This window comes from Ambystoma mexicanum, chromosome 6q, assembly GCF_040938575.1.
Source record: "Ambystoma mexicanum isolate Mex_15411 chromosome 6q, UKY_AmexF1_1, whole genome shotgun sequence".
Taxonomy (NCBI): Eukaryota; Metazoa; Chordata; class Amphibia; order Caudata; family Ambystomatidae; genus Ambystoma; species Ambystoma mexicanum.
Window position 1 is genome coordinate 545,611,831 of NC_090937.1, and position 26,919 is coordinate 545,638,749.

Sequence of the window (26,919 nt, forward strand, 5' to 3'; positions counted from 1 at the left end):
AAATTCATTTTGTGCTCCACTCACTATCCATACATTATGGTAAATTATTTTCTGCCCAATGCTAATTTTAAGCATGCATCTGCCTGCAATTCGGTTTTCAAAGTCTGGACTGTCCAACCCAGAAACATATTGGTTTTTAATCCTAAATTTCGGGATTTCTTCCCTCTCCATAATTTTTTGCAACAATTTCTCATTAATGAAACTCCTTTCATGTTCAAGCGCTAAAGTGGCTTTTATTGTTTTAAGATAATCATTTATACCAACGTGAACCCATGGTTGCTCATCTTCCATGTGTATTTCTGCCAGAGTGGTAATGTGTTTTTCTGAATCTGTTTTAGGAACAATATTCTGTTTGCATGTATTCTCTTTTAAGTAAAAACGTAATGTGTGCTCATCTATAGCAGTCTGCCAATCTTTCCTTGGGTCCAAGTATATTTGTACAGGTAGTTTTTCATTGTCGCTCTGATCTTTGTCTTGACACATTAATATAACAGTGACACTAGGTATGCAGCTATTCTGGAGATATACCTCCACAGCATCATTTGTTTTGGCAACGGTGTGACATTCTTTTATATTGCTGTTTTGTGATTTTAGTTTCTTAGGCCTCAATGGTTTTTTGGTTAAGGACCACAGCACTCCATTCACCCCATCTATGAGAGGAGACAATCTTTTCTGGCAATCTGTCCCCATCAGAAATGGAATTTCACAAATAGATGTGATCAATACCTCTTGTTTCATTCTGTGCTTTCCTATTTTTATGTCAACCTCAGTTACACCTATGATGGGCACCTCCTCCCCATTAAAGTTATGCACTGGGCCTTGATTTGCCTTCACTGTGATCTGACTCTGTGGAGGCCTCCCTTCATTGATACTCTTTACCAGCTCCTTGGACATAATTGTGGCCTGTGCGCCAGTGTCAATCATAGCGAAGGTGTGGCATTTTTCTTCTACAGTGATGGGTGCATAATATCTGTCCTCAACTTCCTCTAATACACATAAGAAATGTGAATTCTTACTGATTTCAGGGCTCACCTTTCTCAGGTCTTTTTCACTTTTGGCTAAGCACATTGGTAAATGAAAAGACATTTTTCCCTCCTTTTTACCCATTTCTGTGCGAGATATTTTATTCATTTCTCCATGATCAGAAGTTTTTTGGAGTGTAGCCACTGTTCGCCCATCCATCTGGGTAACATCAGAGACCACATTACAACCTTCCAACTGAACATGTGTAACAACATCATTCAGCAATTTGTCATTTTTTAATTCTGTGCATTTGTGATCATTTAGTGTAATACCAGCCCTTGCAGCCTCTTCAAGAATATGTGGCTCAAAGAATTCTTCAGGTGATTGACTTGTACCCTCCTTGTGAGTATTTCCTTTTTCTGTCTGTGTTTGGTCATTGTTTTGCTTGCCCAGGGAAGGAGCTATGGCATCCCCACTTACTCCCTGTTCACTGGTATTCCCCATGCATGAGTCATTTTTCTTAAATCAGTCCCTTTGTTCTTTTGGAATTCCTAATGTTTCTTTTTCATTTGTGCAAATCTTTACTGTTTTATTTAGCTCTAAGTTAAACCGTACCTCTTTTTTAGAAGTATTTGCACTTTCTATCACAATTTCATTTACTGGTACTTTCATTTTTAATCCATTAGTCACCTCAGAGTTGTCATGCAAAATTATATCAGAGCAATCTGTCATTTTGGCACTGCGATTATCATGAGTACTTAGTCACTTTTCGGAAGCCCCCCGGTCATTGCTATGGCCATCAGCCCCCTCTTTGGAAGGTTGTTTTTGCGCTGTATAGAGCTTTCCTATTTGCTCAGCTAACATTTTCACTTGGGCCTCAAGGCACTGGAACCTTTCCATCTCTCTAGGATCCTCTTTCTGTGGCCTAGGTCGATATTGGTTGTTTTCCCCCTGATTGGATCTATTCTGATACCTCTCAGGTGATTGATACCGGTTGGGATGGTTTCTGAACTCTTGATTCATTTGTGGAGGGGAGCGGGTTGCACCCATCCTTTGATTATAGTCCCCTGGTGGGGAATCATTGTACTGGCGTGGACTGTAGTTCACGTTTTGCCTCATGTCCTGTCTCTCAGATTGTGGGTACTGGCCCCTATGTTGATTTCCATTATCAGTAAATCGATCCACATATCGGGGCCTATCCTGATTACCATATATCATGGTGTTGGGATCAAACCTACTCTGTGTCCCCAATGACTGGTAGGGACCATCATTTCTTTGATCTTGATTTTGTCTCTGGTTATTGTTCATACCTGCCATATCAGGCCGATATCTTACCCGGGGTCTATCCCCTAAATATCTAGGGCTGATGTAGCTCTCTCTATTACTAGGATCATGTGTTTGGAACATTGGTACAGGAAATGGCGATCTTTGTTGATTACCCCTTTGTTCAGGTGTCACATTATTTTTACCTTGGCTTTGAGCAGACTCAAGGGACATTTTGGCTGACCTGATTTCCATTACTGTGGCTGAGGGTTCTTTAGATTTAGGCCTAGTATCTTTCATTTTATCACTTTCTCTACCCTGACAATAGAGTACCTCATATAGCTTGGTGCTTTGATGTACAATCCATTCAAGGGACTTGTCACGGTCAAATTCACGGACCAATTGGGATATGATGTCTTTCTGTAGCCCATAGAAGTATGCGGTTTTAAACTCATTGGAATTTGAGTCAAAAGATACATCAAAGCGAGAGAATGCTCTTTTTAAGTCTTGTAAAAATTGGCGAGGGGATGTATTAGGTCCAGCAGTAATAGTGTACGCGACTTTCTTTGCCTCCTGCAATGACTGAAAAGGAGAAAAATGACGCCTAATTTCTTTTTCAAACTCCAGCCATGTCATATTCTGCTGTTCATTTAATCCCCTTATGATGCTGGCCGTCGGGGCATCTAAAGTTAAATGAAAATATTGTCTGTACTGTTCCTTAGGTATCTGGAGTGCTTTAAAAATGTCATGTACCGCTTCTAAGTGATCCTCAATGCAGCATTCACCTCCCTTTTTAAATGGTTTGATCAGGGCTTTAATGGATTTCATTATTTTTATGGGGCTACTTGTTGCAATGCATGGAATTGCACTATTTTGTGATTCAATCCTGTTTTCAGGTTTATGAGATTGGTGGCTGCCCCCAATTGGAGTATCAAATCCCCCAAGGGCGCTGCAACCAAGTTCAGTCACCGGCCCAGTCACTGGGGCACTAGCTCTTTGGGCAGAGCTAGAATTCACCTCCACTCCATTGAATGTGGTACCCTGCTGCCTCTCCTGGGACCTGGGAATGCACATTTGCTGTTCTAAGTCCTTACACTTTTTAAGGAGTCTAGTTGCTTCATTCTGCATATAATTATTTTCATCGCTCATTTTATTAATCGCCTCCTGCATGTCGCACATTTGCATTTGGCATTCATTGAACTCTTTATTTCTTTTGTCTCTTTCTTGAATCATTTTAATCATTTCTTGTTCTGCACTCTGGAGATCACCTTCTTTTTCACAATGTTCTTTTTGTAAAATCTGCATTTCTGAAACAACCTCATCTTTATCCTGCCTAATGTGATCCACTAAGGCTTTTAAGTGTGTCAATTCTTGCTCACTATCTTCAAATTGTTTCTTGCTTTTGGATAACTGAGTATCAAAGTCTCTGCATTTTAATTGCATGTCTTTTTGGCATACATCCAATTCTGCTCTCAACATTTCCTGATTTTTACTTGCCCCATCTAATTCAGTCTTTAACCTGTTAATTAGCTGAGTATCATTCTCTTGCATTCGCAGGGACTTGTTTAAAATAAACCATATTTTGCCGCATAGCCGTATTAAACAGTCTTTCTCTGCACTTTTATCGGCTGCATTCAATAATCTTGTACGGCAGACCTGAATTATGCTGCCTTCTGCAAAAATATTGTCTAGTTTTTCTTTCTGCACCTCACCCTGAATGCGGTTACTCCATTCTAACGTGCTATTCGAAGACCAATTCCCATGTGCAAATAACTTTGCCTCTAAATATTGCACTAGATCTGAGAATGTGGTTTCCCTTTGTGACATTCTGAAATTCGTTTTTAGTGGCACACTGCTATTATAAAATGGGTTCCCTTTAATGTGCAAATGGCAGTGTGAGACACGCTTGCCACGCCCAGTAGGTACTCTATGATCACTTTCCCGGCCTGCAACGCACCATAAATATGTAGGGTATTTTGTGGAGATTTGGGGCCTGACGGTATTTTATTACCGCCGAAAAATAACTTAGCAATAATCACTCTTTGTATTCAGATTTGGCCATGTGCAACAATAATACAATGGACATGCATTATTTCAGCACCCAGACCTGCATATTTGGTATACGTGGTTGGTGGTATTTTGGTGAGCATAATTCCCTTGTTTTATTTGTGGCCCCAATGTCCAGAATCCCTTATCTTTGCTTAGATTTTTTGTGTGATCACTAGAGAGACCTCAGACCTGCATTCTAGGAATACCACATTTCCAGTGATAGTGTTGGTGTGCCACCATGGGCGAACTCACTGACTTATTTACGACAGAGAGCTATATGTGGTAGTCTTGTGGTAATTTCCACTACCTTATATACGGTAGGGAGCTATGTTCAGAGAGTCTCTCTTCCCGTTGGCTCATGTACCTCCAACAAGCTATGCTACAGTCACTCACAATTATTCATACTGATTCTGACATGCACACATCTGTCTTAAAATGACCATTGCACTGTTTAAAAATCTCCCCACATCATCGGCATTGTAATGGTAAATAGAAAATAAAACACCCGTCTGTTTTCAAATATTTTCTGTATTATAAAAGCTGCATTTAGACACGATCTCATTCTTTACAGAAATAAATAAAATGGTACAGTCAAAGCATTGTCTATGACACACTGCAAAGAGCGTGGCGGAGAACAGAACTCAAATTGCAACATTGGTATTTGATTAAGACACGCACAGGAATCCTACACTGACTGCATATTACCGTACACACTCAGCTCCCACACTTCTCATTACCTTATCTTTTTAGTTGTTCTCTTTGTGAATGTGGCTCTCTTGGATTAACTCCAGCAAAAAGGAACGCTTGCCTTCTCAAGCCGGGGTCATTGCCTGGAATTCTCAGCTTTTTCAGATAGGAATGCCTCAGCCAGTGGAAAGGTTTTTCTTTCAGCTCTCCCCAATCTCGACTGCAGCAGGACACAGGAATCTGCATTCAGTCAGGACCCCACTGCCAGGTCTTCTCTCCAGTAGTGCAGAAAGATGTCTGCCTGTCTTTTTTCCCTGATACTGCCCACTAAAACTTTCCTCTCAGCCCTCTGTATGACGTGTCCCAATGAAATCCATCATCTCTCATCCTCCTACTCTTCAACAATAGCTTCGCTTATACATTTGCAATTGTTGCAAATCTGACTTCCTTCTCCTGCAGTTACTGTGCACAAAAACACGGAGAATCAGGCAGAGAAGAGAAGAGAAAAAAATCTGCACACACATTTAAATGGTTTTCAGAGTATGCCTAATTCTGCAGTGGAGAACACATTTTATTAGTGGGTTATATTAAATAAGGTTTTATTAGTCAGGTTAATGGTTAATAGGTTAGCTGTTAATTTTCAAATGTGTCTCTCGCACCATAGGCATTTCAGGTGAAAAATAGTGTGCATTTTTAAATGAACACGTGTGCTTTTAACTGTAAAAATAGATTTGCATCTTATATGTTAAAATCGTTTTTGACTGAATAGCCTGTCTTTCCTTGTTAATCTGCTAACCCATATAGCAATGCACCGCACCCTTGTGGTGGTGGTGCTGCAAAAAAAATTTTGCTACTTGTGCAGTAGCGCTGTACTCTGTGCTGTTTGCTAAATATCCTTACAGCACCAGTCACTCCAGTAACTGCCCCACCCCATCATACAAACATAAACCCTGCAACCTCATGGCCCACTACCCGAGATCGAGAAATTGTATTAACATCCACTCAGGCAGAATTGGCCCGACTACAGACACTTTGTGAAACAACATTTCCTCTACCTGGGGCAGGGCAACCTCTGTTAGAACCCTCAGTAAAGAATAGCTCTGTATTGCCAGAAGGCAAATGGAAATCCGAGGATTTCCTTTTTTGAATAGATAGTGCCCCAATTAAAACAGTGCGGGTAGAACACAAAGTTGAGACAGAAAGCGTGGGATATGATACAGTAGCTTCAGAAAGGGAGGAGGAATGTTGGAGTGACTTTGAGGAGTACGATGAAGAGGCAGTAGGAGGGATACAGCATATCCAGTGGGAAACTCCACAAGTAACCGAAGCAGAAGAAGGATTGGAGGGAAGGCTTAGAATCTGGTTAGGGAGAATAGCATTGGCAAAGATGAAAGAAGTAAAGGTAAGTAGGGGGAAGGTGAGATCAAAACTGTAGATGCCCCTCATCCACAAAGGAGCGGGGTGACCCTATTATGTGCCTTGGGCACTGATGGACAAGAACAATCGCCTCAAAGCACTTCCACAGATTTCAGGGGTGCAGGGAAATGGATATATGCATTTGAAAAGAATACAGCTGGGGTCCCATTAGCAATTGGAGACACGACATGCATGACGGGACATCCTTCAATAACGTAAGAGAGCAAGTATGGGATGCACTGGGCAGGACCTTCCCGAATACTCCAGACTTACACTCTCTAATGCAGTGCACCATGGGGAAGGAAGATGCTGCATATTTTATTCTTCGGGTGCAGGAGATGTGGCACGTGGAGACGGGCACAGCCTGGGACCAATCCACCTCCCTATTCTATTTCATCATTATGAGAGGCCTCTCAAAGGAGGTACAGAAGGCCCTTGATAGCATAGCAAGGATAGAAGCCAAAGGGTGGCCTGAGATACAAAGCATCATAGTACACCATTGCAGGAGGATCAAAGAAAGAGAAAAAGAAATAGCTCAGAGGAGATAAGCGGATGAAGCGAAGCTTGTGCAGAGTAAGTTGGTGGAGGTTGCAGCAGTAACTAAAGTACCGCCCCCAGAGCAACAAGGGGAGGAAAGGGAGGTGTCGGTGGCTATACAGGTTAGGATGGCTGCAGCATGGGCAGATAATGGCCAGGAACAGTGGGTGAAGAACGGTATGTCAGACCCCAATGGCAAGGAAGACCTGCAAGAGGGAGAGGTGGGTACTGAGGGAAACAATGAGGAGGGGGAGGATATGGATATGGAGGACAAGGAACAAGGGGGGGGCGGACCTGGACCGTGTTGGTCACGTGGGTGGGGGGGCATTTTGCAAGGGAATGCCATATCCGATCTGTGGCTAACTATCAAAATAACAAGAGGTACAGTAATGAACAACAATACGGCCACCCACACCCGGGTAACCCATATGGCCTGCCCATAGGGAATTTACAGATCGGATGGACAACCCGACAGTACGACAGTAGACCCATAACAGGGTACAACACTCTTCGACACCCAATGTACTGCCTGCAATCCCGTCCTAATGGTTAGATCTAAATGGCACATACACATGCAAACCCATTTGTCACTTCTGCCAATGGCGCACCAGCTCCTTATCAAGACACACGTGTATTAAGTGAAAATGTCTTGCCCTGGGATAAACACCCACCCAGATTAGGACAGCCCACAGAGAGCACTTGCCTGTCCAGTCCTATGAACTACCTCACGCCCAGACGAGAAACCATTGGTGGGGGCAGAGATAGGAAACAAACAGTTGATCCTTATGGTGGACTTGGGGTGGAGAAATCATGTTTATGCAAGGGTGATTTCCCATTATCTGGCAAAAATCTCGAGATGCAGGGATTCTCTGGGGCTGTGGTTACGGTTCCTTACACAGAAGATCTAGATGTTAAAATTGGATGAAGAACAGTACGAGCACCCGTACTGTATCATGAGAATTCACCTGTGAATTTACTGGGACAAGATTTACTCAGTAAGCTTAATATGAAACAGCCATTTGAGTGATACCAACCAATGCACGCATGTTCATTTATGGCATATAGGTACTAGCAAGAGTGGTGCCAGAGATCACCCGTAAAGATTGGAGAGTGCTCTCTGATTTTGTTTTCCACCCAGTAGCCAGCCCCGAGATATTGCCTGGCAGTGTCTTGTCTCTTGATCTACAAGGGGTACAGGTTTTAGCAAAACGTATTGTGGCGATTGGCCTGGGCACGCATGGCTGGGAATGGCAGACAGTACTGTGTATTGACCCAAACATACCACTGCACACATTAAATGATGAAGAGCTGTTCACTGACAATGACACTGAAAGAAAAATAATAATGAAAATATGCATGCCTTGTGACATAATGATACAAAACAGGCCAGTAAAAAAAACCCTCATGGACATTGTCAGTTCACCACCATCTTTTTGCGATATGGACTTGCAGCTAGTACTGCCAAATCTATGGACTACGAACCCCCATGTTGTGGGATTATTGAAGGAAGTAACCCCAACAAAAATAAAGCTTAAAACCAGGGGCAGTATTGCCCAGGGTCAGACAGTAGCCCCTATCAAGAGAAACAGAGGAGGGAATAAAAGACACAATACGTGCACTTCTACAACAGGGCATTATTGGACCATCAAGCTCATGCAATACTGCAATTTATCTGATTAAAAAAACAAAAGGGGGTTGTGGTGAATGGTGCAAGACCTTTGCCCACTTAACAACATTGTCCAAAAGGAGTTCCCTCTTGTTCCAAACCCGGCATCCATTTTGTTCAGGATTCCAAAGCAGGCCACGCATTTCACAGTGGTGGACCTGAAGAATGCTTTTTTTTCGGTATCCTTTGACCAAGAGTGCCAATATCTAACAGCTTTCACTCTAGATGGGAAGAGGTACGAACACTGCAGACTGCCCCAGCGATACTGAAAAAGTCTAAGTATTGTTGACAGAATATTGCACGAAGACCTCTGCAATATTGATGTTCAAAGTACCATTATTCAATACATTGTTGACCTCCTAGTATGTAGTGAGGGGGAGAAAAATGCAGGAAGTACTCCATCACTTTTCTTACATTACTGGCCCACAAGGGGTACAAGGTAGATAAGAACAAACTTCAGTATTGCCTAGAAGAGGTGTTGTACCTGGGCCAATTGATCTCGAAAGATGGTAAAAGAATAATAGATGACAGAGCAGCGACGGTGCGGGCAGCAGCCAGACCTCACACAGTAAAAGACACGCAAATATTCTTAGGCATATGTAACTATTGCAGGGCATGAATTTTCAATTATGAAGCCTATACATGACCCCTATTACAGGAATTAAAAGAAGCACAGAAAGAGAACACAGCAATAACATGGGCACCTGAAATGCATACTGCTTTCACAAGATCAAAAGAACTAATATGCACAGCCCCCGTCCTAGCTACACCTGATTATGAACAGGAATTTGTCCTGTTCTCACAATCAAATGGAACGCTGATGACTGCAGTACTGACACAAAAACATCCTTGGGCCACAAGCCATTAGCATACTACAGCGGTACACTTGACTAAGTAATGCAGGGCCATTTTATTTGCGAACAAGCTCTGGCAGCCGCTACCTTCGCCATTTAAAGAGCTCCACAATTGTGATGGGATGCCCCATCACATTGTTGGTGGAACACTCCTTGTTTGCCATACTTGAACGTTCCAAATCCATGCTCAGAACACAAAGAGCCACAGCCTATGAAATTGTCATTTCAAGCCTAAACATCCATGTCATATGCTGCAAGACAGTAACCCAGCAACATTCCTCACAGAACCGTGCACGATAGAGGACATGCAGAACCATGATTGTGCACCTATGAGGGGGAAGGGGACAACATTCCCAAAGCAAGTAAAAATCCATTGAGCAAGGGGGAAGTGTACATTGTAGATGGGTCAGCATCCATTTGCCCAGAGACTGGTGAAAAACATGTTGGAGCAGCAGTAGTAAGGCTGGAGGAAGGAGAGTATGAGATATTGGTACAGAAGCGTTTACCCATGAAATATTCAACACAAGCAGCAGAATTGGTAGCACTAATAGAAGCCCTCCATGTAGCAAAGGGGTGCGCAGTGACAATATATTCCGATTCAGCATAAGTAACCACCACAGTACATGCTGGTTTATCTAGATGGAGTAGAAAGGGATTCAGAAGGGAAGATGGGTCCCTAGTACAACATGCTGAACTATTGAAAGAGTTTATCAAATCACTTGAAGAGCCATCGGTAGTAGCACTTGTAAAATGTCAAGCCCATACAAACAATAGTGACAAAATCTCACTAGGGCACGCGGCAGCAGACGCTGCCATGAAACAAGTAGCATAATTCCAGAAACAAAACTACCACAGAAGGTCTACTAAAAGGCAGAGTAGAAGAGTGCAAAGAAGAGGGATACAATGCACTCCCAATTGCACAGAGCTCCAAAAGCAGGCACCACTGCTAGAACAAGAACTCTGGACAAAATGGGGATGCACACAGTCACCCACAGATCTCCTATGGAGGCAGGACATGACAGGAAAGGTAGTACTGCCAGTAGCATTGCTGCAAATAGCATTCCAACAATTACACTTTCCCGCTCACACCTCAAAACAACACAAAGCTGCAGACATCCAGGAGGATTGGTTTATCCTGAACCTCCAAGAATACCTTACTAAATTCACTATTGAATGTGCCACATGTCAAACATTTAATTCAGGAATTACTTTTAGGACACTGCGAGGAACACTGCCCGCCCCATTGGACATTTCCGTGAACTGCACATCGACTAAGCAAACATGGAAGAGTGGTGCAACGGGACAAGATATTTGATATTAGTGTTCTGCCCTTTTTCACATTAGGTGGATGCGGGGCCCTGGGCCCACCAAGCCGCGCAGTGTGCAACAACATTTCTAGCAAGAGAAGTGTTTCCACGGTGGGGCATATGCGATGTCATGCGCTCTGACAATGTGACACATTTTGTGAATGACCTCTTCAAGGAAGTGACAACATTATTGGGAATAAAGCATAAAATGTGTTCAATTTACCACCCACAAGTGAATGGAGTGGTGGAAAAAATAAAAGTCCTCCTTAAGAGTAAGTTGCCCAAACTGTGCCACACCCTCAAAATGAACTGGGTCTATTGCCTTCCACTGGCCCTATTCCAGCTATGCACACAACCAAGTAAGGACCACCATTGTTCCCCTCATGAAATAGTAACTAGTTGATGTATGCTAACACCATTGTCCCCAGTAAGAAGGATGTCTGATGCAAACAGAACTGCAACAGATTTAGGTGAGGAATTCGGGGAGTACCCGACGCATCTCACAAGAGCAGTATGATCAAATGCCAAACAGATAGCCCCACCATCCACCAGAGACAGTGAAACAGATACTCCAACTGCCTCAGCAGACAGGCCAACAAAACCTCTAATGCCTGGGGAATTAGTGCACGTTTGTAACTTTGTAAGAAGGTAGAATTCTCCAAGATTCCACGGCCCTTATGAAGTAGCATATTGCTCACCTTTAGAAGTAAAAGTAAAGGGCCTGAACTATTGGAACCACCTGCAGACATCAGGAACATAGCAGTGCCTTAAGTAGTGTTGGAAGAATAAGCAAAATACCAAGAAGATAAAAACACAAAGTCAAAGGAGTATTAGAGAGAAATATGTATATAGATGAGTAATTATGGTTAAGTTGCTAAACCCATAGGAGGATCACTTTTTTGGGTGGCTTATAACTTCGCTCCCCCTAGAGGAATCCTCACCAATCTTTGCAAAAAAAGTATATGATCCACTCTGAATCTTTTTGCAAAGTTTGGTGAGGTTGGGTCTAGGGGGGGCAAAGTTATAGGGGGGTTTCCAAAATGTATTTTTTACCCATAGACGGAATGGAGAAAGAATTACTGTTGCGCCTACAGCCAAAACCACTGGACGGATTTTCACCAAATTTGCGGCAGGAGTGGCAGCTTGGTCCCAAAAGCGTGCCTTTGTAGATTTTGTGAAAATCTGTCTAGTAGTTTTTTAAAACTGACCAAAAAGAAGCTCTAAAAAAATTAGTGATATCTATATCTGCTCCACGGACACACTTCCCTGTTCGCTCTGTGGATAGGACACTGATTGGGTAATCAGCTTACATCGTGTCTGCGGACACGCAATGTGACACTTGATCATAGTAGATGGGAGAAATGATAGTAAGCGTGTTTTCCAGGTTACACGGGGTAAGTGACAGTTGATCTGTTTATATAACTTTATATAAGAGATGTACATGTACTGTGCAAAAAATATTCATACCTGTACTTCTACCTGTGTTCATGCATGTGGATGTGCATGAATCTGCAAGTAGAAATGTTGGAGAGTTTACTAGTAGTTGCTGTAGGTGCTTTGTAGTCACGGCGCAATTGTACTCAGAGTGATCAACAGTACATCTAAAGTGCTGAATTGTGATGATGGAGTTAGATGTAGAGGTCTTGCATGTGATTGGTGGATGGTTGTGTGACTGCTTAACAGTAGCCACAGAGGGAATGCTGCAGAGAGTGATGTGGAAAGGGTAGAAGGGCTGCCCTAGTGTTATTTACATGCTCTGCGGACAGTGCAGCTGTTCACAGACAGGGCATGCCACATCCAAGGCTTCCGAGCATGAAATGGGAATGTATTTTGAGGATTAGCCAATCAGGTGTTGAGGTTCTGCTTCGTATTGAGAGAGGCTGTCTGTAGTGGAGATGGCAGAGGTGGAGAAAATGAGGGTAGTGGTGCTTGGAGATATGCTTATGAATGGTTTGGAGCAGTATGCTAAATCTGGGAATGTGGCTAACCATTTTGACGCAAAAGGAGTGGAAGTGGTGTGGTGCATTCTGCCTGGTTTTAATTTGCAGGCAATGCTATAAGTTTGGCAGGATGTGGCTAGGTATTATAGCCCACATGTTCTGCACTGTGGTCCTTTGCATTTGGGCTATGCCAGTGCCCCTACTTTGTTGCAAGATCTGCAAAAGTCAGAAATGGACAATTAACTGTCACAACCTTACCACTCTGAGAATGTGTCCATCGGAAGTACCACATTGTGTGCATCCCTAGCTACTTAAACACAACCAATCCCATGTGACCAAAGGGAACACATGCAAGGTGCATTTCCCTACCCCTGCAAAACTGTGCATGAAAGTACTGGTATTACTGGTATGCCACCCAAACCCTACCAACCCCCATGAACCCCGTCTGCCACACCATACCGTGGTATGCAATGGCAAAACATCAAACCATATGCACAACACATGACACTATAGTCATGAAGTGCCACATGAGAAATGTAAATAAGCACCAGACAATCACACCTGACATGGAATCTGAAGAAATGACTGACCAAAATCTCCCACCCTAAAAACGGTGGCACAAACGCATGCCACCAGTGGTGCAAGCAACAAAAGTCAGAATACCTGTTTGCATGCAAATTGGACAATCGAAAAATTGCCATATCAAACACCATGAGATGTGTGTGTGTCCCCTGCAACACACTGCTCACTGGACAGCACAGTGAGTGTGCATTGCATTGGGGAAACCCCTTGAGCATCATTTAAAAAAAGTACAATCAACAAAATAGTACCCTGTCATGCATGTTCACGATCAATGACTCAGAAGTGAACATGGATTGTCGGGACACAGCATGCCTGAGAAGGCAATCTGGGTGCACGTGTGTGCATGGTGTCAACGTAGTTGGTGTAGGGGGCATTGCCTAAGTGTTTGTGTCAGCAGGTACATGCATCGAATACATGCATGTGAAATGAAGTGAGCCTCAGTGTCCTGTAAACAGCTCATGTGAACATTGTACTCAAGGACCCCGCTGTGTGTTAAACCACACCCATCCCCTGACACCTCAAAATAAAGCACAACATAGGATCAGCCATTGACCAGCAGAACATATCATGTACAGAGTACCCCACATCAACAATGGCAGACAGTGACCCATCACTGATTCATTGAAAGCTCCTCAATGAGGGAGGGAACAAGGGACAAGAACAGTACATTCCTACAAGTCCTTCAAACAGCACACAATGTGAAAATGAACTATCAAATCAAAGTACATATTACAAGTGCCTGGAACAATAAGGGAGAGTCTAGGGAGGGAATGTGGGGAAAAAAAAAAAACTAGCATCAACATTGCTATGCCTGACGGCAATAGTTGCAGTGCAGGAGTCACATAAGGAGGCGAGTGAGGGAAGAGGAGGGAAGAGGTGAGGAGATTAAAAAAAGAAGTGACAACCTGTTGAAGGTTGACAAAGAATCAAGATAGTGATGGGTAGGGGGAGAAGAAACACAGAAGGGAAAGGAGGAAGAGACGTCCTGTAATCAGTGGTGGGGGGACCAATGATAAAAGTAAGTGCCAAAATAATACTAAAAAAGGTGAAGGTGGGGGGCGGATGGACGGAGGCAGAAGGGGAAATGTCTGCAAAGAACAAGCGGCTACGTATCACCATGCCTGATGGCAATTGGGGTAGTGGTGGAAAATGACAGACAGAGGACAAGGAGGAGGGGAAAGGGTGGTGGAGAGTGACAGGGAGGAGAGAAGGGGGGAGGTGGCCAAGGTCAAAATGCATGAAGGGGGAGATGGAGAAAGAAAGCACACACAGGGGGCAGAGGGAAAGAAGATGGTGCAGAAGGGGAGGGGATGTGATGGTGAAGGGGGGAGACAGAGGGAGACTGGCAGGTGCAGGGGAGACAGGGGGACAATGAAGGGACCCAGAAGGCTGGTGGACAGGGCTAGACAGGGCTTCCATTGTAGGCTTTTGATAGTGGTGGCAGTCTCCAGCCTCCTGGTTGTCCGGATTGTCACAAGGCCCAAGTGCAACCAACGGGAGGGGGGAGCAGGTCCAGGACACAAACATGACAGTCAAGTCAAAATCAATGCGGCCATACTTCAAACGGCATATCGAAACACCAGCCAGGGCTGCAAGATGGCCAAAGTGATGCAAGCAAGGAATGGGTGGTCGTTGAAATGTTTGGTGACAGCCTTCATGTGCCATATCAAAATCAATGTGGGGAAAGTGTCCCAATTCAACATTGTCAGCACACGGACCCCTCCCACCATCAGTGTGTGTTACACAGCCAAAGGGTGCATGTAACCACCTACAGCAGGAAGTCATGAACATAGACAGTCAATACATAACAAATATCATAAGCAACATGATGAAATGCACAGTCAACAGAATACTCACCAAAGTGAAGTGCAGACATGCATTGGAGAAGCCATTCGGAATACCCAATAGGGGTGTACACACAAGTAGGACGGCAGGCTGGCCACAGATATGACGGAAGCCCAATGCCCCTGTGTGAGATGCTGTTACACTGAGCCATCTTTGCGAGCCCATGGAAAGGGGAAGCAGGAGTATAATTTGTGTCAGGACCCCAAGAAAAACACATACACAAGACAAGCCTGAATGGACCCAGCTGGAACAAACAGTGGATGGCTTCAAATGCCACAAAGCACCACATTGTCACATAAATGCACAACAGACAAAAGAAAATGCAATAAATAAAAAATCAGCAGAAAATAAAAATCAATAAATTAATCATTTGCAGGAAAAAAGAAAAATAATCAGTAAATGTATTTTTTTATATAACATTTTTTAAAAAATTAATAAAAAACATAAAAAACAAGAAAAAAGGAATTCAAACAAAAATCTGCAAGAAAAAAAAACATACTTACCAAAAAAGAAAAAAAAATGTAGGAAAAAACAATTATTTGCAAGAAAAAAAAGAATTGCAGAAAAAAAAGGCCATATATGACTCGGGGCAGTTGGGGGGAGACACCCAGGAGGGGGAGGTACAGGGTGCACCTCAAATCCCACATGTTTAAATGTTGAGATAAAAAAAAACTCACTGGGCTCAGTGCCTGCACGGCCCGAACTATGTGGGAGATAGGTTGTCATCATCACCCTCTCGATGGAAATCAGAAGGTGGACGTGGCTCAGTTGCCTCACCACGCCTAGCCGCGCCTTGCCCCTCAACGGCAGCAAGCATGCAGGTCTGGTAAGCCAGGTCCTGCATGGCAATGAGATGTAGGTCATCATGCATTACCTCACATGTCACACGTGCTTCCTCCTGCAAGGACTGACGTGTAAGACAGAATTCTGCCTGCATGGCCCCACATGACAAATGGAGAGACTCCTGGCTTGCATGGAGTTCAGCTGAGATAGTTCTTTCAAGCTGCACCATCCTGTCTTCAGTCCGCCTACTGTCGTTCATCCAGAGTGCAGCCAGAGTAGATCGGAGGGATTGGTGTTCCACCATCAGGGCCTCACGGTGTGCCTCTTCTTGAGCATCAAGTGCTTGACGCAGAGCCACCATTTCAGCCCGGCGTGCCCTGTAAGACGCCGCCATGCCCAGCCTGAGTGAGCGGCACATGGACTGCCTAGCCCACTGCTGGAGCATCACTTGCCTTACAGAGGGGAGGATGGAATGGGCCACACTTTCCATACCTTGAGCGATCATCTCAACTGCTCCCCCCTTTTGCTGTGCTATGGCAATCATGGCATGCTCCCACTCAGTTGATCCCAGTGGCACACAGCCACCACGTTGCCGGACACCACACCTGCTGGGTCCAAGGAGCCATGGTCCTTGCTGGGTTGGTGCTGCCCACGAACATGGCCAACGTGTTGAGTGTGACTGTGCACCCGTAACCACCACAGGTGGACATTCCAACCCTGCCTGGCCCCCTAATGCAGGTGTCGCAGACAGAAGATCATCCAACACAGGATCACTTACCGGAGACATCACGTCATGATGCAGATGCAGATCCGGCTCAACATAGTGGTCAGAGGATACATCAGAGCCTGACTCAGAGTCAGCTCTGGACATGATGGCCTGGAGCACCTGTGGGTTCTCGTGGGCTGCCACCCCACGACCACCACGGGTGCCTGGTTGGTCATGTGAACTGACCACCGTGTCTGGGATGACATCTTCATCCTCTGCCGCCAGTGCGTCATCACCTGCTACATAAAGAAAAGAAAAATGGACACGCATGTCAGTAGCACATACCACACACATACATTTCACAACATTGACAGCCAACTATTGAAACATCCATGTCACAGGCAACTTAAACCCCAACATGCATCCAGTGGCATTGCAATGCAAGGCTATCCCGAAAGCAGAAAATGATGTGTGCAAAATGTGAATGCAACACATGTATTGCATGTTGCACATCACCTGCATCACACATAACCTCTAGCAGGCACATATCCAAAGTAGAAATGACAGATGGCAACAAATAGATGGCACCTAGCATAAGCATGGGGGGACACACAAATAGCCACAGCTAGAAATCAAACCAAACACACCATGACACATGTAACATGCATGTTCATGTGCAGCAGTCATGTGTCACAGGAGGCACCTACACTAGTGCCTTTCTGTACAGTGAAAGGAGGGTCATGGGTACATACATGTCAGGTCACCATCACACAGCAGCATTGTGTTTGCATGTTGAAGGGCTGAACTTGGCACAGGAGTGGGTGTGTGCAGTGCAGTGTATGTGTAGCCCCTCAACTTCCAACATCAACACGTACATACTGATGACAATCTCCAAACTTGACAGCAGTGTTAGGGCAATTGCAGCCATCATGTGCAAATGGCATGCACCATGTAGCATGGATACTGTGAAACACCCACCCTCTGGGCAATAGTAGGGAGGCACTGCATGGCAATGAAAGGTTCCCCACAGAACTGTGCATTGCCTGACAGTGTTGGCATGCATCTATTGCATTTCATCATTCATATGTCACTACAGCCGATGAGAAGTGGACATGATGGAGGACAGATGAGGAACCATCAATAGTACTCCCATGCATGTAGAAGACCCAACACCAGTTGAAAAGAGGCAGTGGGCCTGTAACAGGGGGAGCCATGTGCATGATACAGATGTGGACAGCCTAAAGTTGTGCATGATGACACACAGACCTACAGTGAGCATGACATGGCTGTCCAAATGAGAAGACACTTGGATCATGCTGGCCAGATACTACAATGAGCAAGTGGTCAAGGACACCTAGGGACATACATGGAATGCACATGGGACATGCATGGGGAGCCACTGCCATCAGTACAGTCTGAGTGAGACACACTGCACCAAGGACAAAGCATGTGCATGACATGATATTACATCTCATCAAGATTGCACTCGTACACAAGTGGCTCAGAGCGCAAACAAGCAAAGGGAGGGAAACAAGGAGAAAAGGAATTCAAAACAGCTATCATACTGGGCACAGTGACATTGAGAAGGGGAACATGCCAAACAGAGGAGACCAAAGAAGGAAAAAGAAGTCCAATGATAGAATAGGCATTCAAAAGGTGGTAGTGCAGCCAGCAAGTGGCAAGTTCAAGATAATTTGGATAAGGCAAATCTGATGAGTGCAGAAGAAGAGTGGGGGACTGTATGGGTACATGCACAGGACCCATTGCAATGGGAGGCCTGGAGGCAGTACAGCAGGGTAGCAGGGTGAGCAGGTACTTAGGCCCGAAGGACAGAGTGTGTGCATGGTCACAGTGCCAACAGAGGAAACTGTTCAGCTGGGGAGAAGAGGGGTTAATGAAGGAGCAAATAGGAAGGTCTTGAGGTGCTTCCGGACGCAAGGATGTTTCTCCTCAAGTTTCAATATGGCCAATTGTCTGTTCCAAAGGGAGCTCCCAGCCGTACACACAGATCTGTCCCCAGCTTATTTATTCAATTAACGACTGTCCTGGAGGGAGTGTGAGGTAGAGGAGCAAAGGACTCAAGAGGGGAGGAATTGGCAGAGGGATTGTTGAAGCTATTTTGGACCCAGACCCAAAAAATCCTTGTGCACAATGCAGAGGGTCTGAAGTATCATCCTTGCATCCACTGGTAGCCAATGACGGGATTACAGAACTGGAAAGATAGGATCCATGGGCTTGAGGTCAAGGACAAGTCTTCCAGTCCTGTACTGGATTAGTGGTCGAGTGCAGAGTGTGGAGGCAGGTCGAATATTGAAAGAGCCTGTCGCAGTACTCCAACCTTGAGTAAACCTGCGCTTGAGAGACTGTGAGCATGTAGGTTAATGATAGGAAAAGTACAGTACCCCTGAGAAGGTGAAGCAAGAGGTTAATCTATCTCAAGATACATCAGAAATGTGTGTTGAAAAGGAATGTGTGGAGTCAAAGGTGACCCTGAGGTTGTTGGCCTTGAAGATGGAGGTAGGAGGAGGGCCAAGTGGGGCTGGCCAGAGAGTGAGGGGCAAGGATGGCGAAGGTGTACCGATGAGGAGGATGCCAGTCTTGCTGGCATTTAGAGAGAGATCGTTGGAAGTACACCAATTGTAATTGGCAATGATGCTATCAGAAATAAGGGAGGGAAAAGAGGTGGCCAAAGGCAGCCTGGAAATGAGTTGGTTGTCATCAGCATAGCACTGGAAGTCGTGGCAAGTCAGGCCGAGTGGTCAGACACCTGGTGAACACCACAGGTAGAGAGGGAGATTGAAGAAAGAAAGGAGCCAAGTCATAGCTGGGATGGTCATACATGTCAAACACACATGTCATTGAGTAAAACGCATCAATATTCACCAGACAATGCATTAGAATCCATCCTCTCTCCCACTCCACGGATTTGTTCTTCTGGGATGAACTCTGAAGCGATCGCCTCATGCTGAGTGAGTTCATCCTCCTCTGGTGGTGGCCCACCACCAATCACCAGAGACATGGAATAATTGGAGGCACGCTTTTGTTTTGCACTGTGTCGGAAGTCATTCCAACACTTGTAGCAGTCCTGAGCCGTGTGCACCTGGAATCCCATAGCTGTCACACCATCTGCAACATGCTGCCAGAGGACCCAACGCTGGTGATGCGTTGTATGGCACTGTGGGCTCACAAGCATATCGCGTTGGTGTTCCGACACGTAGTCCACAATGAAGTCCAGTTCCTGCTTGCTGAAAGGCTTCTTCCTTGACATGCCAGAGGCCAGAGCTGTGTCTGGGGTCCCAGCCTCTTGCACAGGAGCACACTTCCTCATTTTGGCCGGTGGTACTGACCCTGAGTGGCCGATGTGGCCCTGATCAGTGGGGGCAGTGGTGCTGGTGGACTGGACCAATGCAGTTGGTGTTGGTATGAGGACAGAAGGTCTGGCTTGGGTCTGACCCACTGCCGGGGTGGTGTTGGCTGCATCTGCATATGCAGTTACCACCACCTGGCTCTTGGGGCAGCGATTGTCATAACTGCCCCAGAAATGTGTGCCACAGTCCAAGCCACAGTGGACGCACATGAGCCCAACCTCTGGACAAGATGGAAATCGTCCTGGGAGTCCTCGTCACTCAATGCAACATGCGCAGCCAGACCCAGAGACCAGGTGGTGGTGCCCACAGCTGCACCTGCAGCTACCACCACCGGTGGGCCCGTGACAGCACATGTAAGTTGCTGTTGGGTCATATGGGTGCCAGGTTGTGATGCAACAGCTACATCACCAGGCGCCACAGGGGGTGGTGACTTGTCTGCACCAGCACGTGGCTGGACATCCTGCCCCAGTAGGGCATCCCTGCCTCTTCCCCCTCTGTAGCCACCCTGGCCACCCTGGACTCCCTCTCCTCCCTGGTCTCTGCGCCCATGTGCCCGACCCCCCTTGCCCTGGGAGGATGCCCACCATTGCCATCCTTAGCCTTTGGTGTCCTCCCAACCATGGCACAGATGGAAAATAGCCGATGGGAGGTGCACTCAACAATTGTCCTGTGCAATTTGCTGGAAGGGGGCAGGGTACTGAATGGAATCGGTACCGCAGTGCTCCTGCAAGGCTGTCTGTGACTCCTGGGGAAAAATGATGGGCCACGCAACGCTCAGGCACCCCCAAAAATAAAAAAATAAAAAAAATAAAAAAAAATTACAAAATAAAAAAACAAGAAATTGTAATTTTACAAAAGAAAATGTGCATGCGAACCCGGTGGCCCACGTGTGTGGATTTAACCTCCAGCAGTATGGTGTGGCACCCAGGGACACAGAAAACACATACACATGGAACACGTGTGCTACTATGACCTCGAAAATGGTACGCGATGCACTGGGGAACCACAGTGGGAAAAATAGTGTGCGCAACTCACTCCTTGCGAAAACAAAAAGAAAAACACATGCGCTTGTGTGCATAGGCAACACCCTGCCAAAAGAAGAGGTACAAACTTCAAACGCTGTGAAGTAATCGTGTTTGATTCCAGAATAGTAAACACATGCATCGGTCTCCACGAACAGCACGTACAGTAGACTGCTGGCCCACGCTCATCTTTAACCCCTGCTGAAGGCAACGCCCGCGTGCAAGGCAACGCCCACGTCATTGGCGTCCATACGCGCTAAGGCCCTTTCCTCGAAACACACGTATTCACTTGCGGACGTGCTGTTTTTGCACGTGCAGATGCACCCGCACTGAGGGAAGCACCCCTGCATGTTACGTCACATACGTGCTTACGCGCTAAGGGCCTTTCCTCGAATTACACGGTGATGTGCTGTTTTTTCACATGCAAAATCACTCCGCATCAAGCTGGCCATGCGACAACACCGTGCAGGCAGCCCTTCACCCCTGGCCATGCCCTGCAGGCAGCCCAACACCCCGGGGCATGCCCGCAGGCAGCCCTACACCCCTGTCCATGCCCCCACAGGCAGCCCTTCACCCCAGGCCATGCCCGCAGGCAGCCCATCACCCCAGGGCATGCCCCGCAGGCAGCCCTTCACCCCTGGACATGCACTGCAGGCAGCCCATCATCCTGGGGCATGCCCCACAGGCAGCCCTTCACACCTGGCCATTGCCCGCAGGCAGCCCATCACCCCGGGCCATGCCACACAGGTAGCCCTTCACCCCTGGCCAGGCCCCACAGGCAGCCCATCACCCCTGGGCATGCCCTGCAGGCAGCCCTTCACCCCTGAGGATGACCCGCAGGCAGCCCTTCACCCCTGTCCATGCCCGACAGGCAGCCCTTCACCCTTGGCCATGCCCTGCAGGCAGCCCACACCACAGGGGGGACTTTTTCCACACGAGTTCACTGGCGCAAGTGGGGTAAGCATATTCCGAGGGGTACACGGGGACATTTCCACGTGATTTCACAGGCGCGAGCAAGGTACGCGTATTCCGAGGGGAGCGCAGGGAGTTTTCCATGCGATTTCGCTGGCACGAGCTGGGTACGTGTATTCCAAGGGGTGCGCGGGGAGTTTTCCACGTGATTTCGCTGGTGTGAGCGGGATACGCATAAACCGAGGTGTGCGCAGGGTGTTTTCCACACAATTTCGCTGGCGTCTAGCATCTGGCCAGAACAAGAGAAGCATACGACACCTATCGATATAACCGTAGTTCCGCACATCACTCAGGTGGTTGTGGGCAGGATGTAGAGTTTTGGTTGCATGGCTGCAGGCCTTAGGCCGTACGGCATACTCCTAAACCTCTCGGCCCTGTCCAAAACCACCACATCATACTACAGCAATGCATACACCCGTACTATAGCTTAGCAGTTAGATGGGTTTGGGGACGTTGTACAGTTTTGGGTGCATGCCCAAAGGCCATGCACAAAAGGAACAACATTATAAGCAGTGGAGTTATAAGCAAATGTACACACATACATTCAAATATATCTGGACATATATCCAAACCTCTGCGTCCTGCCCTCAAGCACTGCAGCATATTAGACAGGGACGTTAGTGGCTGTGTTGTTATGGTGAAGTTGCAGTTTCCATAGGAAGAGCACTTTTTGGGTGCCTTATACCTGTGCTCCCCTTGGACGATTCCTTACCAAAGTTTGGAAAAAAAATATATCCGACACTCTCAATTTCTTTGGAAAGTTTGGTGATTTTTGGTTCAGGGGGAGCAAAGTTATAAGGGGGGGTTGTCAAAACTTCTCTTTTCCCCTTAGATTGAATGGGGGAAAGAGTTTGTGCCCGCGACCATGTGTCACTTTTCCTGATTGGTTGTGCAACAGCATAAATTACATTAGCTTTCTTTGGTGCCCCCGCTATCTTTTATTCATGTTTTGGTGTACGCGGACATCACAATAAACACATACAAAACAAGACAGCATTGCACGTGTCACACTTATGTAATACTATTTCAGAAGGTGACCTTTGAGGGGGGTAGGATGGGATGTGGAAGCACAAACTGAAAAAGTGGAGTTTTCTTGTCACCAAAGTCATACGTTTAAATGCAAGTTCGTGCTCGCTGTACCACTAGCAAAAATGTTTTTGGAATAGTATTGCTGTCAGACAGGCATCCTAAGTTTTGAAAACTAAGGCCACCATCTGCACTCTTTGGAAACAGCAAATCTGGAGGTGTATGGGAGTAGCGGTTCTCATAATTGGATTTCAATATGTTGATGCAAAGTAAGAATGTATTTGGCTTCTGAGTGAAGGTCACATGAGTTGCTTTTTTGGTTGGACGCTCAATACGCCCGCGCATCCCAGTTAATGTATAAGGGGCAATTGTTTTTTGAACATGAGTGAACGGGAAACATTTGAAGACATTCACGGAATGAAAGGGTAAAAAAAAATAGCAATTGATAAGGTTATGTTTTAAAAAGTTTGTCCGGGACATGCAATATCAGTCCTTGAAGATTCTTCTATGCGAACACATTGGTGTCTGACTTGCAGAATAAGAATGGAGGCAGTAAGTATTATGTAAGTTTACTTTTGCACACCCTGCGCTTTATTTTTACATTACTAAAAATCTAATTGTGCCAATATAACTGACGTATTATCTTTCTGCTCTGATACATTTTTCCGGTAATATTGCAGAGTGCACAGGCCCCGCATTTGTAGAGCATGACTACTCTCATCCTTTTTTAGCATGAATATTTTTATTTGATAAGTTATGTTTGCCCACATAGCTTTTTGTAAAAGTTTGTACGTTATGTTGCTTTTGTTTGAAATCACGAGACGTAATATTTTTTTAATTGTCCATTCATTTTGCTTTCATAACTGCATTATCATCTTACTGTGTAGTCGGCATTTTCTTTCTCTTACGGTGCATGCAGAATCTCGGCGTTTGTAGCCTGTTACTATAGTTACTCATGGTTATTAGTAACATTCCGGTAAAATGTCATGTTTGACCACTTACATTTGTGTATTACTTTGCAATTTTTTGACATTTTTTGGTAGAGGTTGGTTATTGATACGTATTTCCTGTTACGTTTCGCGCCCAGGTACATCTTTCCGTATTGTCCGTGCCACGGATTCCAGATGACGAGTGAGGGCTTTTTCGGCTGCCAAATACAACTACTCATGAGCGGTTGCCTGTCCATAACAATTATGTGGAATGACACCCTAAACCTGTTTTATCCGTACGCTGAACTCGCTATTAGGAGCAACATGACATCATTTATGGTGCTGTAGCCTGATGGTCATGGCTCCGTCTTGGAAATGACTGTGTAAACAAAGCGGCTGCTTCAACCAATAACCCAACATTTTTGTACAGGAAAAAAGCAATGTGTTCCTCTTCATTAACATTTGCAATGTCACCCTTACAACCATTTTTATCATTGCATTGAAAATGGGATTACTCAGATGGTCTCTGACAGTTTGTTGTTAAATAATAAACCTACTTTATGAACTCTAAAATGTTCACGTTTTCTTTTACAGTCCAGTCTATTATTTCGAAAGGTAAGTTATTAGGTTGTACGTCGCTGTATGTTTATTTACAGGTCCTTCGTCACGTCACGTACTTGTGCTTTTTGCAGCCTACCATGGAAAGGGAAGAGGGACTGTGTATAAAATAACCGCCTTCCCTTTCTATGCTGGCCATCTTGAAAAAGGATTTTCTTTTGTAATCCGACCCGCCAAAGGCGCCCCTGCTTATAACAAGTAATCCTGCTTTTTAGTAGCACACGTTACTGCTTTGCAAATTTAGACTATTACTGGCAAATATTATTACGTCTATGTATTTTACTGAGAAGGGACGTTATGGATTCGAGTAAAACCGAAAAACCCCTGAAATTTCCTAGTTATGGTAAGCTAAGCAACCATAACACACGCCACCACCGTGTGCTGCTAATACTAACACCCAGGACATCAAAGATGACTTCACAAATGTCATTGATGACATCAATGATGACATCACATGTCTGGCTCCCTCTTTTTTCCTTTAGTGATATATCTTGGCCAGTAATACAGGAACACAAAAATCAAAAAGTACTATATTTGTAGACTTATACCTCAAATATGTTCTTACAGTAATTCATTTGGGGTTCACTCACAGCATACGAAACATATACATAGGGAGAATACACATTTACAAGATAGCTTTCTGTGTATGAAGACAATCAGTAAGGTTATCAACACTTTCTTATTGTTCTGATTTTTTTTACTGTACTTTCTCTGGATATGCTCATATTTGTATTCACATTACTTTGTTTAGGATGCAGTCACATCATGTGTTAGTTAACATAGGGAAGTAGTAGGTTTGAAGCAGAACAATCAATTCTGTGCATAAAGATAATCAGTTAGGTAATGAACACTTTCTGGTTCCACTGCTGCTTTTTTGCATACTTCACTTTCCCTGTATATACTCATGTTTGTATGTGTTGTTGTGTGTTTGTGTTTTGTATGTAATAATGAAATTATATAGTAAGTGGGTTTTATCAGCTACTTATTACATTTTGCACAGTGCACAAAACTTTAATAAGAAATAATTTATCATTTCACTATTCAACATGGGAAGATTATGAATATTGCACCTCCATCATGTATGCTGCACACAATGCTTATGTTTATACATGAGTAGCTTATTATACTGTAAAGAACTTCTTAATAGAATGCTATTTATATCAATGCAATGCTTAATGCACTACATAGCTCATGACATCTGTTCCAATGATCCTTGACACTTTTTCTGTCAACATTATAATAAGAATCCCTTGTACAGCTTTTCAAGAAAAGTAAATGCACATATGATGTCATCAGTGATGTCATCAATGACATTTGTGATGTCATCTTTGCTGTCCTGGGTATTAGTATTAGCAATGCACGGTAGTGGCACGAGTTATGGTTGCTTAGCTTACCATAACTAGCGAATTTTAGGGGGTTTCCGGTTTTTCTTGGAACTATAACGTCCCTTTAACAACAGTTTTTTACTAGCACAACTTAACCATAACCTTCCTTTATCAAAGTTTTTTTTTACTGAATATACACCATGTGAATTTGATAGATGTTTACTAGGATTCCCTTACTTTATATACATGTAACATAGATTATACTGATCCCCCTGCTAGTGATTTTGATGTCTGCCCCTGGCGTATGTCCGCGGACGGATGCGAACAGCATCAACGCTACCCAAAAACTCAGGGGGTATCTTAGATTGTTCTATCATGCCATATAAACACTGAACAAGTTCAAAAAGCAGCACATGAACACATTATATGTAATAATAAATAAGTGGAACCTAAATATGTAACACATCCGTCCATTTAAATAGCATATGGATTAAAATGGAATATACCAAAACAAAAAAGATATGCCTCCAACATAATTACCTCACAGAAACTGCACAGCAAGAAGCAAAAGCAGACCTACACAACAGTAACAACAAAAATTACCAGAAACGAGTAAGTAAACTTCATTTTTCTAATATATTTTTAAACTTTCTGTATTAGGTACAATAAAAGTAATATATTTTTTTTTTACTCAGAAATGTCCAGTACTTTGGAATGGCTTGGAGAACATTTTCCACACGATGAAATGAGTGAAGACAGTGCTATTAATGGTAGACACTTCTCTATATAAGCAAATTAATAATCATTACTTTATGTGTACTTAACACATGTTTTTTTAACAGAACATACAAACAGTGAAAATAATATAGCAAAAGAAACATTAGAACATTCTCTGCAGCACATAGAACAGAAAATGAATATGCTTATGGAAAATTTCAATCTTTTAAAACATTTTGTGGCGGACCACTTAAAAGAAAAAATGAAATATCATTGTCCCACATGTACCTGTTCCCCCTCTCCATGACCCAGTCAACTATCCCCAAACCCTCAGTACCTAGAAA